This window comes from Pongo abelii, chromosome 16 (assembly GCF_028885655.2).
Source record: "Pongo abelii isolate AG06213 chromosome 16, NHGRI_mPonAbe1-v2.0_pri, whole genome shotgun sequence".
Classification (NCBI taxonomy): domain Eukaryota; kingdom Metazoa; phylum Chordata; class Mammalia; order Primates; family Hominidae; genus Pongo; species Pongo abelii.
The window spans coordinates 17,242,930-17,259,849 of NC_072001.2; the positions used below are offsets into that span (position 1 = coordinate 17,242,930).

At 33.8% G+C, this 16,920-nt stretch overlaps 1 protein-coding gene and 2 non-coding genes across 9 annotated transcripts in view; all 3 read left to right on the forward strand.

The window, feature by feature from the left end:
• LOC129050281 (zinc finger protein 705A) overlaps positions 1-16,920 on the forward strand; it is a 66,970-nt gene that overhangs the window by 12,008 nt on the left and 38,042 nt on the right. For all 7 annotated transcript variants that reach the window (XM_054532128.2, XM_054532131.2, XM_063716418.1 and 4 more), the window contains 2 exons: positions 2,681-2,723; positions 4,172-4,206. The gene's annotated coding sequence lies outside the window, so the exon portion shown is untranslated. The remainder of the gene's footprint in view (positions 1-2,680; positions 2,724-4,171; positions 4,207-16,920) is intronic.
• Positions 3,664-3,730, forward strand: LOC112131792 (small nucleolar RNA SNORD109A). The gene has a single exon (XR_002913728.2). It is a non-coding gene; the product is annotated as a small nucleolar RNA SNORD109A (small nucleolar RNA).
• LOC112131793 (small nucleolar RNA SNORD109A) lies at positions 8,260-8,322 on the forward strand. The gene has a single exon (XR_010137488.1). It is a non-coding gene; the product is annotated as a small nucleolar RNA SNORD109A (small nucleolar RNA).

The following is a 16,920-nucleotide window of genomic DNA, read 5'->3' on the forward strand; positions in this document are numbered from 1 at the left end:
ACAGCCTAATCACCTTTTAAATGTTGCTTTATTAAACACTGTTGCATTGAGGGTTACGTTTCCAACATAGGCTTTTGAAATGAAATGAAAAATTTGACCATTCCCAACTATAGCTTGAAATTTCAATGCTCCTTTCTTAGTATGTGATTGAACATGGATAAGATAATCAGTAACGGTGGATGTAAGAACACCATTAACCAACTTGACTCCACTGGCATATGTAGAACGCAACACCCAACAATAGCAGAATGCACATTATGTTCAAGTGCTTATGAAGCATTATTTTGTATATATGTGTTTTCTCCTTTTTTTGATAAAGTTCGCTAGTAGAGTGCCTATGTAGTTAATATTTTTTAAAAACCACAGGCTTCTCAATTATTAATTACATCTATGGTTTTTAAAATATTATCTTCATTGATTTCTGCTTTGATCCTTATTCCTTTCTTTCTTGTACTTTCTTTTATTTTTGCTCTTTTTTAGTGTTTTAAGATGAAAATTGAATTCTTTCATTCATCTACTTTTTCATTTTTAAAAATAACAAAAACATTTAGTGCAATGAATTTTCCTCTAGAACTGCCTTTAAATGCATATTACAGATTCTCATATGTTGTATATTTTAAAATATATGTAAATATATATTTGCATACAAAAACATTTACATACAAAATGTGTATTTACGTATTTAAACATATGTATTTTCTGTTTATATTTTTCCTTTTACTCAGGAGTTAAGAGGATATTTTTAAAATTTCTTGGTGAAAGAGCCTTTATGTTATTGTTAGTAAAGTCTATTTTTTTGCATTGTGATCAGATAGTGCAGTTTTTAATATTTCTTGAGTTACTAATTTTTCTTTCCAACCTAATATATAATCAGTTTTTCTGACTATGCCATGGGCACTTAAGAACAATACATATCTTCTATTATCTGTCAAGTTTAATATATAGCCATAAAATCTACACTATTTTTATGTTGCCATTTTTGCCCACTTGATCTGTCTTTTTCTGATAATGGTGTATTATAGTTTTCTATTATGGGATCATCTATGTCTGGTCTCCTTACATCTCATACATCTCATGTAGTTTTTTATTCATAAAGGTGGTTATTATGTTATTTGGTACATAAGTCTCCATAAGGGTCAAATCTTCATGTGTATTATATCTTTTAGCATAAAAAACGTGGCCTTCTTTGTCTTGGTTAACACTGTGGGACTTGAATACATTGTGTAATATAAGAATCACTACTCTTGCATGTGATTGGCATTAAAAAAAAGATTACTCCTATCTCTTTTTGTTTTCATATGCCTGATATACTTTCGCCCATCCCTTTATTTTCAGTCTTTTAGAATCCATTTGTTTAGATGCATCTCTCATAGAAAACATATTATGTTTAATTTTGTGAGCCTGCTGAAAATATTTTTCTTCTAGTGGGTGTGTGGAGTCCACTCACGTGTGTGTGTGTGTGTGTGTGTGTGTGTGTAGCCATGACTGATATTTATTTTGTTTGTATTTTCTTTATATTTGATACGCTGTTTTGTCACGTTGTAGTCTTTGTTTGCCTATTTATTTATTCATACTTAGGAGAGTTTTTATTTTTGTCGGAGTGTTTACTTTTGTACCTCTCTTAATTCTGTTAGTTCTGTGTTTTCCTAGTTAATCTTTAACTTATGATTTATCGGTTTAGGCGACGTTCTTCAACACTCCCCTATTGCTCATGCAACGTGCTTTCGGTTTTCCTGTTTTTCTTTCCTCCTCCTGTGTTTAGTTGTCTTATTTCTACTTTGTCACAATATAGTGACATTTGTATGCTAGTCTTCTACCCTGGATAAGGAATATACATCTGTCAGGTGGAAGGAATATCATGTTGTATGCTGCTGTCAAATAGATCCTAACATACTTTCATAATCTTTTAAATGATATAATCCAAGTTCACAGTTAACTCCTGACTTTTTATTTCTATCATATTCAGTAGATATATCAGCATTGGCAGCCATCCCACTGAAATATCACTTCACATTTTGCTTAGACCAAAGGGTTCTGAGAAGCTTCTGAAGCTGTCGTGAAAGCCAGTTTCACTAAAGTCAAGTCAGACATCTGCCTGTGCTGCTTTCTGCTATAAAGCTGAATGCAGGAGATACACTGTTAGGAGCATCAGTGTGGTGTGAGGAATGTTTACTCATTGGTAGTAGACTTGTCTGGATCAAGGATAAGCACAAGTATCTGAGATGCTGAGGTGTGGCTGAATGAATGGCCATCTGTTCTGTTGCAACGGGATAAATAACACATTCAGAGCAGGCCCAACTGGTGGACTCCTCAATTATCTCACAGTACCACTATCATGTGTCTTTCATTTTTCACATCACAGTGTATTTTCATAAAATCTTTATTGATAGACCACAACTTTAGCATTTCCCATTCAAGATACAACTACTGTGTCACTTGGATGGCTTGGTAGAGAGGAAATTGGCTATTTTCAGAGTAAAGAATTCAAGGAGGAAACAAATTTATAAATGAAATGACGAAGGTGATGAGATCAAGCAATGCTGATGTTTGTAGCAAGGAGTAGAGGGCTGAGATGCCTGTATGATAAGAAATTATAGTGGAACCAATCCTGTGCTGTATTTTTTATTAATTTAGAGCATTCTCTGATCTGATTTATTTTCTATGTGATATTTTGCTGCAGGTTAAAAGCTGAAACAACTTCAAGGAAACTTCAGGGAAAAGAGGTGAGCAGCCGCTTCGGTACTTTTGAAATTCTTTGTGTGTTCTGTGGGCAGTGATGTCAGAACATCAGGGACTGTGAGTTCATTATTTCAGAGGTTTAAAGGAGAATATTCTTTCGGTAGATAAATTTCCCCATGGGTGTCCCTACCTTGTTCAAGGATTCCTTATTATTGTTTCTTCTCTTTGTTTAAATCTCTTTTTGAAATGACCTAAACAACTGTGGAGAATCATTGACATATTTCCTTTTTTCACTGTTCATGATGGGTGAAAATAATCTTGTAGTGAAATTCAGATGTTCTAATATTTTTTTTAAATCTTTATCTGGCACATTCATAACATAGATGTTTCTATACATATTAGTACTGTAATCATACCATATATTATTCTGTTACCTCACTTACTCCTTAAACTTTTAGTTGATTAAAGAGTTTTTATGAAGTTCCCCAATAGATTTTTTTCTTTTTTGAGACATAGTCTCACTCTGTTGCCCAGGCTGGAGTGCAGTGGTGTGATTTTGGCTCACTGCAACCTCCCCCTCCTGGGTTCAAGCAATTTTCCCACCTCAGCCTCGGATTACAGTAGCTCGGATTACAGGTGCGTGCCACCACCCCCAGCTAATTTTTGTATTTTCAGTAGTGACGGGGTTTCACCATCTTGGCCAGGCTGGTCTTGAACTCCTGACCTCGTGATCCACCCGTTTTGGCCTCTCAAAGTGCCGGGATTACAGGCTTGAGCCACCACGCCTGGCCAGATTTTAATCTAATTTTATTAGAGCAATTCAGTCATATGTTTTTTCATGCTGTGTATATGAGAGTTCCATTATTCAGATACTAAACAAATGTCTACTGTACATTTACCGTGCTCACTGATGATGCATTAGATAACCATGCACAAAAGAAGCCTGGCTGGGGAAATGCTTATTTGTTGGGAGGGTGCATGTTTGGATCGATGATGAGAATAATTGTCTGAGGATGCTGAGGGACTCATTCCAGATGTCAATCTGAGGTCCAGATGTGCGGCCCTCCAGTAGGACAAATAAGACTCTCAGAGCCTGGCTCTATTTGGGAATCCCTCGGTGACAACATGGTACCCCTGTGAGCATGCCTTTTCCATCTCTCCGAAGAGGGCAGTAGCATCCTGTCTTATGAGTCAGTATGCCCTTTAGTATGCTTAGTGACCCAAGACTTGCTTTAATTGTAGATAGATACTTACATATAGGATATATTTCTTAAGTAACAAATGAAACACTTTAGAAGATTGAATTAAGGGTCAAGCAACTGTGATATGTCTGAGAATCTCATTAATGTTGTGCTGAAAGAAGGAAATATGGCATGCCTCTATTAAATAATGACAGTGGAACCAAGTTTAGTGCTTTTGTCATTTTTACTGCGGAGTATTTTCTAAGATTATGTTTGCTTTTTTTTTCTTTCATGTTTTGCTGTGATACAAGGCCTGGAATCTGATCCTCTGCTTCAGAGAATAGGGGTGAGTAGCTAAACCATTATCTTTTGAAATTCATATGTCATGTGCTGTTTGCTAGGTCTTTAGGTCGTTTTGTACATCTTTTCAGAAGCTTATTGGAGGACATTTTCATGATATGTCCTTTTCCTCATTGAGACCCTCACCATGTCACCTACACTATTGAATCCTTATCATTTCTCTTTTAATTTTAACTCTCTTTTGCTTTTATGGAAAAATGTAGAATTTAAGAGATTTCATATTGGAGCAATATGAAAGGCAATTTGAGAGGCAATATGAAAGGCAATTTCATATTGGAGCAAAATGTATTGTAGTGAAATCCAGGTGTGCCAAAATATTAACAGATTTTCCTCATCTGTTTCATTATTGGGGCAATATGAAAGGCAATTTCATATTGGAGCAGAATGTATTGTAGTGAAATCCAGGTGTGCCAAAATATTAACAAATTTTCCTCATCTGTTTCATTATTGGGGTTTCAGAATAGAGACTCCATGGTTCATAATATCTTTGTGGTCATACTACATTATATTTCTGCTTCTCATTTAATTATTAAATATTGACTTGAATTAGTCTTTTTCTCATTGTTGCAACAAGTTAAGTTATATAGGAAATTTTCTTCTCTTGATGGCATGTCTGAGATAATCATAGATACAAGATAACTGGCTGGTTTCTAGAATGCATATAATTTTTATTTCTTGATCTGTGTGTGAGTGCTTGCTGTGTTTGCATCATGCAAATACACGAGCTTTACAATTTTAGTGTATGCATTTTTCTACATGTATATTATTCTTCAATAGAAAGTAAAAAAACTTATCAAACTAGTCAAAATATTGGTTAATACATAAAAAAAGTCTCAAGTAGATTGTGTATTACATGGTGCTTATTGATTGACGCCCTCATAATAGATCAAGTGGGTTCTCTCTTTAGCACAGGGCTTTTTAGCAATTCATGTCATGAGTAGTTACTCAAGTATTTTTATTTTCACACATTTATATTTTTTCTATGCATATTCTTAAATTCTCTTATACTTTTTTCTCTGTTATTAAAACATGCTGAACAATCTCAAGTCTTAAAGACTGTAGTATTGTCTCTACATATTCATGTATTTTGGTACTCAATTCTTTATACTTTCTTTGATAGATCACTTGAACTGGCACATGTCTCTTGTTTTGCAGAGAGGGAATTAATGTGATACCTTCATGCTTTTCTATTCTATGTGCTACATAATTGAATATACAAGCAAATATAGTTGTTAAGATTTAGTGTGATTATTTCTACACTACATGCAAAGAAGTTTCTCATAGATCTTAATAGAGGCCCACATGCATTGTACAGTTTAGAATTTGGGGAAATATTGATGAAGTTGGGTAAAGTTTAAAGCCAAAAGTCAGAACAGTGAACTCCTTGCTTAAGGATTTCCTTGGAGATTACTTAGTCAATACACAACTGATAAATTTAAGTGCTTTTCACCTTTTGAGTTCTTGACTACTAAAGCTAAAATGTGTTTCAACTTTTAATCCTGCTTCCCTAATTTTCCCTTTTTTAGTTTAAGATCAAATAGCTCCAGCCATAAATTACTGCCAAGAGTAACCACTTCATTTTAAGAAAGCTTCACAATATAGAAGAAAATAAAATTATTTATGACAGATGTATTTTTAACCTTTTCCCCATGCTTTCCAGAGGAAATATGTTTAACCATCTGCCCTATATTAGAGAAAAACTTTCTATGCTAATACAAGTATCTATCAATCCATTTATCTTTCTATATAAGATGTATTGATCATAACCAATTAATTTTATTGTAAATGAGCTTTAGATTTGACATTTTGGTAGTAATATATGTTGTACAATCTCCTGAGGTCCTATAGGTCTTGAAGTCTCTATGTCAAAAACTATAGATGTGCCAGTGTCCTCAGTGAATGTGAAGGACACCACATTTTCCTTAGCCATTTCTTGTTTTCATAATGATGGTTATCAACATTTTGCTACTGCAAGATACCATACACTTATAATCAGAATATGCCAGTTTGTATGCACTCATGCCTCTGTTTCTGTAGAGCATTCCTAGAATGAGTAATGCTGGAAAATTAGGTCCATGTAATTTCTTTAACGAGTTATAGTCAAATCATGAAATATTCAGGTTACCATTATTTCAGTAATGTATTAGAATGTCAAGGTAAAGTTATCTATATTGTATATATACACACATCGTAGATATAATTTATACAACATCTATATTTATACAACAGATATATATTTATTTATATATTTATACAACATAAAATATATTTTATTAAACGAAATATATTTTATTGTTTAATATAGATTCTTAAGTGATAAATATGTTTAACATTATTAAAATAGGTTAAAATAAGTTATAGTTAATACAATGAAAATTGGCAGTCCTTTTACAAAACATATGCCATAACTATAACATTTATCACTGACAGTCATACCAGGATAGTCTTTTATTTCCAATCACTTAAATATTCCTAATTGCAAAAAAAATTTGAAGACTAAAATTCAGAAGTTTTGAAAGAGCCATTGCCTGGGTAAATTATACAGGTTTCAGTTTTATTTATAATAATTTTGTATATATTTATAAATTAATGCATAATAAATTAATAACTTGTGATAGGCAATGCAAAGATGACAGTGAAAGGACAAAATTGATTAGATTGATAAAGTCCTGTTAACATGAAGAAATTGACCAGGATACCATCCACACTATAAAGTTAGAGAAATTTATCAGGAAAATTCTCTAAAATACTCTTCTCAATTTTAACATTGTAACAGGAATTTTTAAAATTTTGGTGTTATGTGTGTTTCCTTCCAGATAATTTGAACAGATTCATATTTGCTATTTTTAAAGCCATATCTTTGTCCTTAGTGCTGGCAATGTATTCTTCAGAATGAACAAATAAGAAATATGTAAAAGCCATAAGTGAAGGTGTCAGGTTGAAGTAGTCAATCAGTTATGCAGAACACAAAGAATTTTATCTCGTATAATGTTTACATAGCTTTATAGAAGGGTGCTGAAAGGGCTATAAAACATGGACATTATTGTCTCATTGAAAGGTCCAATAGGTACTGAAATTCATGCTGTTATTTTTAACCAACCACCCTATAAATGTTGTATGGCTTATTTAGATGAGAGCCCAGGTTGTGTGTGTGTGTGTATGTGTGTGTGTGTGTGTGTGTTTGAACTTGACAGGGAAGCAAGAACATCAAGTTGCCAATACACTCTGTCTATGGTTAGAATCATGCTGAAAACATGGCTCCCCCAGTTCTGGAGTGAGCCCATAGATCAAGCATTCCCAGAAGACATAGCAGGCTCAAATCCCTGTGTACACAATATTTCATGATTATCTTATGTCAGTACTTTCAAAGTATAGAGTTTGTGTGAAGACAAATCCAATATCATTTTTCTTGGCTAGCCTATATGTGTGGTAAATCCATTATTTATTTACTTGCTTCCTGAAAATTACAATCAGATTAAGAAACTGCAGCAAAGTGGGTATGATGAGATAGAGATTGAAGTGTAAGCTTATGTTAATGTTGCCCTTGGTTTGGATAAACACATCTAAGAGAAAAACGGAAAAACACACATGGCAGGGAAGCCTTGATGGAGCCAAAATATGGGATTGTATGTAGTAACGCAATCAATAGATGGGCATTTGGCAGTAATATTATTTTTCAAATATGGATAAAAATTGCTTTGGAGAGTAAAGAGAGACAAAGTTGAAAGCAGGTTTATAGTAGGTATTGTTTTAGTATTGATCCCTTTTTGCTCCAATAATCAAAGTGATAAATATTGAAAATTGATTCATGCAGCATTACTTACTCCATTCTAATTTTTATATATGTCAACAGTGCCATCTTCCAAACTGTGCTATCTCCTTCAGGAGAAGTGACTCTGCTGAAGTTTATAAGGTTGACATATTGCCAGCTTCAATAACGTAAAGCTGAAGTGTATACTGAATTCTTAATGCAAATAACAACTCTATTGGAAAGTAACCCAGTTATAGAAGTGCTAATTTGTCAGGAGCTGCCTTACCAAGATCATGATGAGTACAGTTATCTCAGGATTCTGAAAGATTATTTTCAGATTTCAACTAGTCTAGCTGAATGTTCCTTAATAGAAAGAGAGGACTTTTAGAATTGATTCAATATGATGACCTCCTGAATTATCTCACATAGCCCATATGTACATGCCTTTCTTTTCTCTCAGAAAATGGCACTGTCATAATAGCTTTCTTACGCAGACTTCACCTTAGAGTTTTACATTAAGGGAGGGGTCTGGTGTTTCATTTATTTTGAACTATTTGTTGATTGTGTATAGTGCTTGAGTAAAAAATTGAATATAGAAACATCTAGAATAATTTTTTTTAATGATCAGGTGTTTATAAAGTGAATTATTAGTGTCAATAATGTTGGAAAGTTTTAAGAGAATATAGGAAACTTGAACATTACACAATTACATTGGGACCAAATTGTGGGGTCTCATTACATTTAATATTTATGTATTTTTTCCAGTTGATTTGTGTGCTTTTTTTCTGCATGTTTTTGGCAGATAGAATGGCTATAACAAGTAACAGCATGTCAGGAAATAAAAATAAGCAGAGCCCTATTCCTTTAAAAATCTTCATTGGTAGGAGGGCCATAAAATAAGTCTTAATATGTTTAAAGAATTAAATTCATGTAAACCATGTTATTTTAATTCCACAATGATATTGAATTAGAAATAAGAGGAATATCTCTTGAAAATCTCCTAAATGTTTGGAAATTTAAATTAGCATTTCTGACCTATTTATTGGTTTAAAAAGATACAATGAAGGTAAAATTGAAAAGTCTTTTGAACTGAATAAAAATAAAAATATAGAATCTAAAACTTTATGGGATACTGATAAAACAGGATATAGGGAGTAATTTACAGCACTGAAATGCCTATATTAGAAAAGAAAAAAGGTTTTAAATCAGTAAATTTGTATTTTACCTTAAGAAACTTAGAAAAGAACAAATTAACCCAGAGTTAAGTAAAATAAAGGCACTAATAAAGATAAGAGCAGAAATCAATGAACTATAAAACAACAAAACACAGAGAAAAATTGAGATTATCCAGTCTGAGCAACAGAGGTGGGAAAAAATGAAAACTGAGCAACAAAGAACTGTAGGACAGCGTCTCTCATACAAATGGATGCATACACTGGAGCCCTAGAAGGATGAAAACAGAAGGAAAGAAAACTTCCCAAATTTTATGAAAAACATTAATTTATATAGCCGACATGACCAATAAAATCCAAGTAAGATAATCTCAAAGAGATCAACACCTATACACATCATGGTCAACGTGTCAAAAGACACTGAGGTGATCAGCAAGGTGGAGTGGTTGAGAGAGGGTAAAAGCAGGAAGGAGAGATGGGGACTCACAGCAACCCACAGTTGAAACTGCCATAGATCCTACCAGTTGCTTCATGGACTCCATCAGGAGCCCACCTATAAGCCACTTGGGATGCATCACTCCCATCTTGCCAACAAAACCCCAAGTGCTCCAAATGCCTCACTCACTCTTTGGCAGGCTTCCCAAGTGCACTCCTGTGAAAAGCAAGTGAGAATCTCTGCAAATGGCTTGCAAGCACATATTGACAGCCGGCTCCACTCTGTAGAACTGGAAGAAAGCTCACAAACATGAGAATTTGAGGACACTACCCTAAAAAAATGAGACTTCAGCACCTGGCCTGGCTTTATGCAACCTAGAGAAGGTAATATGGTTTGGCTCTGTGTCCCCACCCAAATCTCATGTCAAATTGTAATCCCCAAGTGTTGGAGGAGGGACCTGGTGGGAGGTGATTGAATCATGGGGGTGGACTTCCCTTTTGCTGTTCTTGTGATAGAGTTCTCATGAGATCCAGTTGTTTTAAAGTGAGTAGCATGTCCCCCTTCACTCTCTTTCACTCCTGCTCCACCTTGGTAAGACGTGCTTGCTACCCCTTTGCCTTCTTTCATGATTGTAAGTTTCCTGAGGCCTCCCACCCATACTTCCTGTACAGCCTGCAGAACTGAACTGTGAGCCAATTAAACCTATTTTCTTCATAAATTATCCAGTCTTAGGTAGTTCTTTATAGCAGTGTGAGAATGGACTAATACAGAAGGCATACAACCTTAAGAATTTGCCCCCTTGAGGGAACAAGATGTGTGGAGCAGGTTCATCCATAGAAAATGTCTGAGAGAACTTCAAAATCCCTAGCCTGACTAACTGATGAAAGTGTTTCTTTCCAAGGCCAGTCAATAAAGACCACAGTGGGTGACAGTTTCTTTAAATGCAAAGGCAGCAGCACAATAATTCAAGAAACATGAAAAATCCAGAAAACATGACGCCACCAGAAGAACACAATCATTTTCCAATAACCAACTCCCCAAAAATGGAGATGTACAAATTGGTTTATAATGAATTCAAAACAAGTATGTTAAGGAAGCTCAGCAAACTAAAAGGAACACCAATAGACTACTCTGTGAAATCAGGAAAACAATTCATGAACAAAACTAGAAATTCAAAAAAGAGAAAAATTATCTTAAAAGAAAACCCAGACATTATGGAGCTAAAGAATACAATGCATGAAATGAAGGAGCGTATCAACAGCAAAGTTGATCAAGCAGAAGAAAAAAAATCTGTAAACCTGAAGACTGGCTATTTGAAATTATTCATCAGAGGATTAAAAAAAAAGAATGAAAAGAAATAAAGAAACCTACAGGATGTATAAAACACCATCAAGAGAACCAATATAAGGATTATTGGAGTCATAAAGGATTATTGGAGTCATAAAAGAAAGGGCAGAAAACTTGTTTAAGAAATAATGGCTGAAAACTCTCCAAATATAAGAAAAGATATGAGCATCCAGGTATATGAAGCTCAAAGATCCCCGTACAGGATACATTCCAAAAAGACTTCACCAAAACACATTATAATCAAACTGTCAAAAGCAAAATCAAGACAATGGATAAACCAGTGCAACCACCAATCACTAAGAGGGAGACAGGATTCTTATGTTATGATTATTATTTACATATAATTTCAGTAAATGTTATTGGAAAATTTATAATGTTTTAAAAAAAGAAATTTGAAAGCACTGAAAGAAAAGAGACTCATCACATACAGGGAACCCTTTTAAGGCTATTAACAGATTTCTCAGTAGAAACCTTACAAAATGGGAGAGAGTGGGATGAACTATACAAGTGCTGCAAGGAAAAAAATGCCAACCAATGCTTTACCTGGCAAATCTGTTCCTCAGAAATGAAGGAGAGATAAGAACTTTCCTAGACAAACAAAAGCTGAGGCAGTTCATCACCACTAGACCTGCCTTACAAGACATACTAAGGGGAGTTCTTCAAGCTGAAATGATATGGCACTAGTTAGTAATATGAAATGATAAACCTCCCTGGTAAAGGAAAGTATATAGTCAAATTTAGAACACTTTGATACTATAATGATGGTGTATAAATAATTTTACTGTACTATGAAGGTTAAAAGACAAACATATTAAAAATAAACCATAGCTGCAATAGCTTGTCAATGCATACTACGGTATAAAAAGATGTAGATTAGAGCATTAAAAACATAGCATGCAAGGGTAGGGAAGTAAAAGTGTAGTTTTCATGTGTAATCAAATTTGATTTGTTATCAGCTTAAAATAAATTGTCACACCTATAAGATGTTTTATGTAAGTGTCATGGTAACTATATAGTAGATACACAAAAGAAAAAGAGAAAGAAATCAAAACATAACACTACAGAAAATCATCAAATTACAAAGGAAGACAGCAAGGGAGGAACAAAGCAAGTAAAAAGAGCAAGAAAAAATTTAACATAATGAAAGTAGTAAGTCCTTACCTGTCCATAATTACTTTAAATGTAAACTGATTAAATTATCCAAACAAAAAAACAGAGTGGACAAATGGATTTTAGAGACAACAACAACAACAACAAAGACCACACACACGTGCACACAAAAACACCCAGACCCAACTATGTGCTGCCTACAAGAGATTTACTTCCACTTTAAGGATGCATACAGGCTGAAATTAAAAGAATAGAAAAAGATATTGCATGCAGATAGAAACCAAAAGAGGGCAGAGGCATCTATACCTATAGCATACAGAAAAGATTTTAAGTTAAAAACTATATCAAGAGGCTAAGAAGGTCAAAATGGTGAAGTAGTTAATTGTTCAAGAAGACATAACAATTGTAAATATTTATACACCCAACATTGAAGCACCTAAATATATAAGGCAAATATTAATACGTATAAAAGAAATATACAGCAATACAGTAATAGTAGTGAACTTCAGTACCTCCCTTTCAGAAATGAACAGATAATCCAGACATAAAATCAACAAGGAAACATTTAACTGAAACTTCACTTTAGACCAAATGGATCTAACAGACATTATACTGAACGTTTCATCCAACAGTGGCAGAATTCACATTCTTCTCAAGCACACATGGAACATTCTCCAGGATAGATTATATATTAGATCACAAAATAATATTACAAAATTTAATAAAACTGAAATAATATCAATTATTTTTCACCACAATAGTATAACACTAGAAATCAATAACAAGATGAAAACTGCAAATTTACAAATATATAGAATTAACATACTCCTAAACAACCAATGGGTCAAAGAAAAAAATCAAAATAATTTTGTGACAGCAAAGTAGAAACACAACATACCAAATCAAACAGGACACCGCAAAAGCAGTTCTATGAGGTAAGCTTATATTGATAAACACATTTTAAAAAATATTTTAAATAAACAACATTACATCTCAAGGAACTACAAGGAAGAAAAAAAAAACAAGCCCCATGTTATCAAAGGGAAGGAACTAACAAAGATCAGACAGAAATAAATGAAACATAGACTAGAAAAACAATACAGAATATTAATAAAACTTAGTTTTTTTTAAAATAAAATCAACAAAATTTTAGCTAGACTAAAAAAAGAGAAGACTCAAATAAAATAAAAAATGAAAGAGGAGACATTACAACTGATACCACAGACATACAAATTAAGAGAAAACTATATGCCAACAAATTAGTTAACTTGCAATGGGTAAATCCCTAGAAACATACAACCTACAAAAACTGAATCATGAAGAAATGGAAGATCTGAACAGATCAATAATGAGTAAGGGAATTGAATCAACATTCAAAAATCTCACAAAAAGAAAAGCTCAGGATCAGATGGCTTCACTGGTGAAGACTACCAACCATTTAAAAAATAATTAATACCACTCTTTCTTAAACTCTTCCAAAAAATTGAAGAGGAGAAAACACTTTCAAATTCATTATAAGAGGCCAGTTTTCCCTTGATATCAAAGATTTAAAAAGAACACTTTGAGAAAGGAAAATTACAGGCCAAAAACCCTGATAAATATAGATGCAAAAATACTCAGCAAAATACTAGCAAACCTAATTCAGCAACACATTATAATGGCATACATCATAATCAAGTGAGATTCATGCCTGGGATGCAGGATGGTTCAATATAATCAAATCAACAAATGTTACACTACTTTAATAGAATGAAGAATAAAAATCATATGATCACCTCGATGGTTGAACTAGTTTACAGTCCCACCAACAGTGTAAAAGTGTTCCTATTTCTCCACATCCTCTCCAGCACCTGTTGTTTCCTGACTTTTTAATGATCACCATTGTATCTGGTGTGAGTTGGTATCTCATTGTGGTTTTGATTTGCATTTTTCTGATGGCCAGTGATGATGAGCATTTTTTCATGTGTCTGTTGGCTGCATAAATGTCTTCTTTAGAGAAGTGTCTGTTCATATGCTTTTCCCACTTTTTGATGGGGTTGTTTGTTTTTTTCTTGTAAATTTGTTTGAGTTCTTTGTAGATTCTGGATATTAGCCCTTTGTCAGATAAGTAGATTGCAAAATTTTTCTCCCACTCTATAGGTTGCCTGTTCACTCTGATGGTAGTTTCTTTTGCTATGCAAAAGCTCTTTAGTTTAATTAGATACCATTTGTCAATTTTGGCTTTGGTGCCATTGCTTTTGGTGTTTTAGAGATGAAGACAGTGTGGCAATTCCTCAAGGATCTAGAACTAGAAATACCATTTGACCCAGCCATCCCATTACTGGGTATATAATTCATGCTGCTATAAAGACACACGCACACGTATGTTCATTGTGGCACTATTCACAATAGCAAAGACTTGGAACCAACCCAAATGTCCAACAATGATAGACTGGATTAAGAAAATATGGCACATATATACCATGGAACACTATGCAGCCATAAAAAATGATGAGTTCATGTCCTTTGTAGGGACATGGATGAAGCTGGAAACCATCATTCTCAGCAAACTATCGCAAGGACAAAAAACCAAACAGCATATGTTCTCACTCATAGGTGGGAATTGAACAATGAGAACACTTGGACACAGGAAGGGAATCATCACACACTGGGACGTGTTGTGGGGTGGGGGTAGGGGGGAGGGATAGCATTAGGAGAGATACCTAATTTAAATGACAAGTTAATGGGTGCAGCACACCAACATGGCACATGTATACTTATATAACAAACCTGCACGTTGTGCACATGTACCCTAGAACTTAAAGTATAATAAAAAAAATCATATGATCATCTCAATAGATTTAGAAAAGCATTTGACAATATTCAACATCCTTTCAGGACTAAAAACTCTCAATAAATCTGGTATAGAAAGAATGTGCCTCAACACAATAAAAGCCACATATGACAAACCTGGAGGTAATATACTCAATGGTGAAAAGTAAAAAGCTTTGACTCTAAGATCAGAACCAAAACAAGGATGCCCATTCACACCACTTATATTTAGCATAGTAGTTGAAATTCTAGCTACAGCAGTTAGGCAAGAAAAAAGGCACCCAAGTTGGAAAGAATGAAGTTAAATTGTCTCTGTAGATGACATGATCTTATATATAGAAAACACTAAAGACTCCGCCAAAATGCTGTTTTAGTTAGAGCTTAAAAATAGGATTCACTAAAGTTGCAGGAAACAAAATCAACATACAAAAATCAGTTGCATTTCTAAACACCAAAAACAAGTTATCCAAAAAATTAAGAAAACAATCCTATTTGTGATATCATCAAAAAATAAAATACTAAAGAATACCACAGAAACTGAAAATAAATGGAAATAAATGGAAAGATAGCCTATGTTCATGGATTAGATGAATTAATACTGTTAAAATGTTCATACTATCCAAAGCAACCTACAAATTAAGTGCAATTCCTACTAAAATTCCAATGATATTTTTCACAGAAATAGAAAACACAGTCCTAAAGTTTGCATGGAACTGCAAAAGACTCAAATAGATGAAGCAATTTTGAGCAAGAACAGCAAAGCTGGAGACATCACACTACCTAACTTCAAATTTTATTAATCAAAACAACATGGCATAAAAACAGAAAGACCAATGGGACAGAATAGAGAGCCTAGAAATAAACTCACATTTATAGAGTCAACTAATATTCAACAAAGGAGCCAAGAGTACACAATGGGGAAAGTACACTCTCTACAATAAATGGCACTGGGAAGACTGAATATCCAAATGCAAAAGAATGAAATTACACCCTTATCTTACACCATACACCCAAATCAAATCAAAATTGATAAACAGTTAAACATAAGACCTGAAACCATAAAATCTTTAGGTGAAAACTCATTGACATTGGTCTTGGCAATGATTTTTTTGATATGACACCAGAAGGACAGGCAACAAAAGCAAACGTACAAAACTGGGACCCTAACAAACTAAAAAGCTTCTGCACAGCAAAGGAAACAATCAATCATCAGAATTAAAAGGCAATTTGTGAAATGGGAGAAAATACAAACCACATAACTGATAAAGGGTTAATATCCAAAAATATATAAGGAATGTATAAAATTCAATAGAAATAAACAAACAAATAATCCAATTTTAAAATGGGTGAAGAACCTGAATAGACATTTTTTCAAAGAAGACTTACAAATAGGCAACAAATTTGAAAAAATGCTTGACATCACTACTTATCAGGGGAATGCAAATCAAAGCTCCAATAAATACCACCTCCAACTATTAGGATGGCTGTTATCAAAAAGTCAAAAGAAAACAAGCTGGGGGAATGTAGAGAAAAGGGAAAAGAAGATCCTTATACACTGTTGGTGTGAATTTAAACTGGAATAGCCATTATGGAAAACAGCATGGAGGTTCCTCAAAAAATTAAAAATAGAACTACTATATGATCCAGCAATTTCACTATTGAGTATATATCCAAATGAATTAAAATCACTGTCTTGAAGAGGTATTTGCACACTTATATTTATTTCAGCATTATTCACAATAGCCAAGACATGGGATCAACCTAAGGGTTCATCAGTAGATGATTAGATAAAGAGAACGTGGTATATAGACACAGTGGAATCTAGTGTTCAAAAAGAAGGAGCTCCAAATTTTAAAATCCTTTAAAAAGTTAAACTCATAAAAACAGAGAGGAGAATGGTGGTTTCCAGGAACTGGAGGGTGGGGGAATGGGGAGATGTTGGTCAAAAGGTACAAACTTTCAGTTATAAAATGAGTAGGTTCTAGAGATCTAGTGTACAACGGTGGTACTATAGTTAATAATAATATTTTGTATACTTGAAATTTACTAGGAGAGTAAATATCAATATTCTTA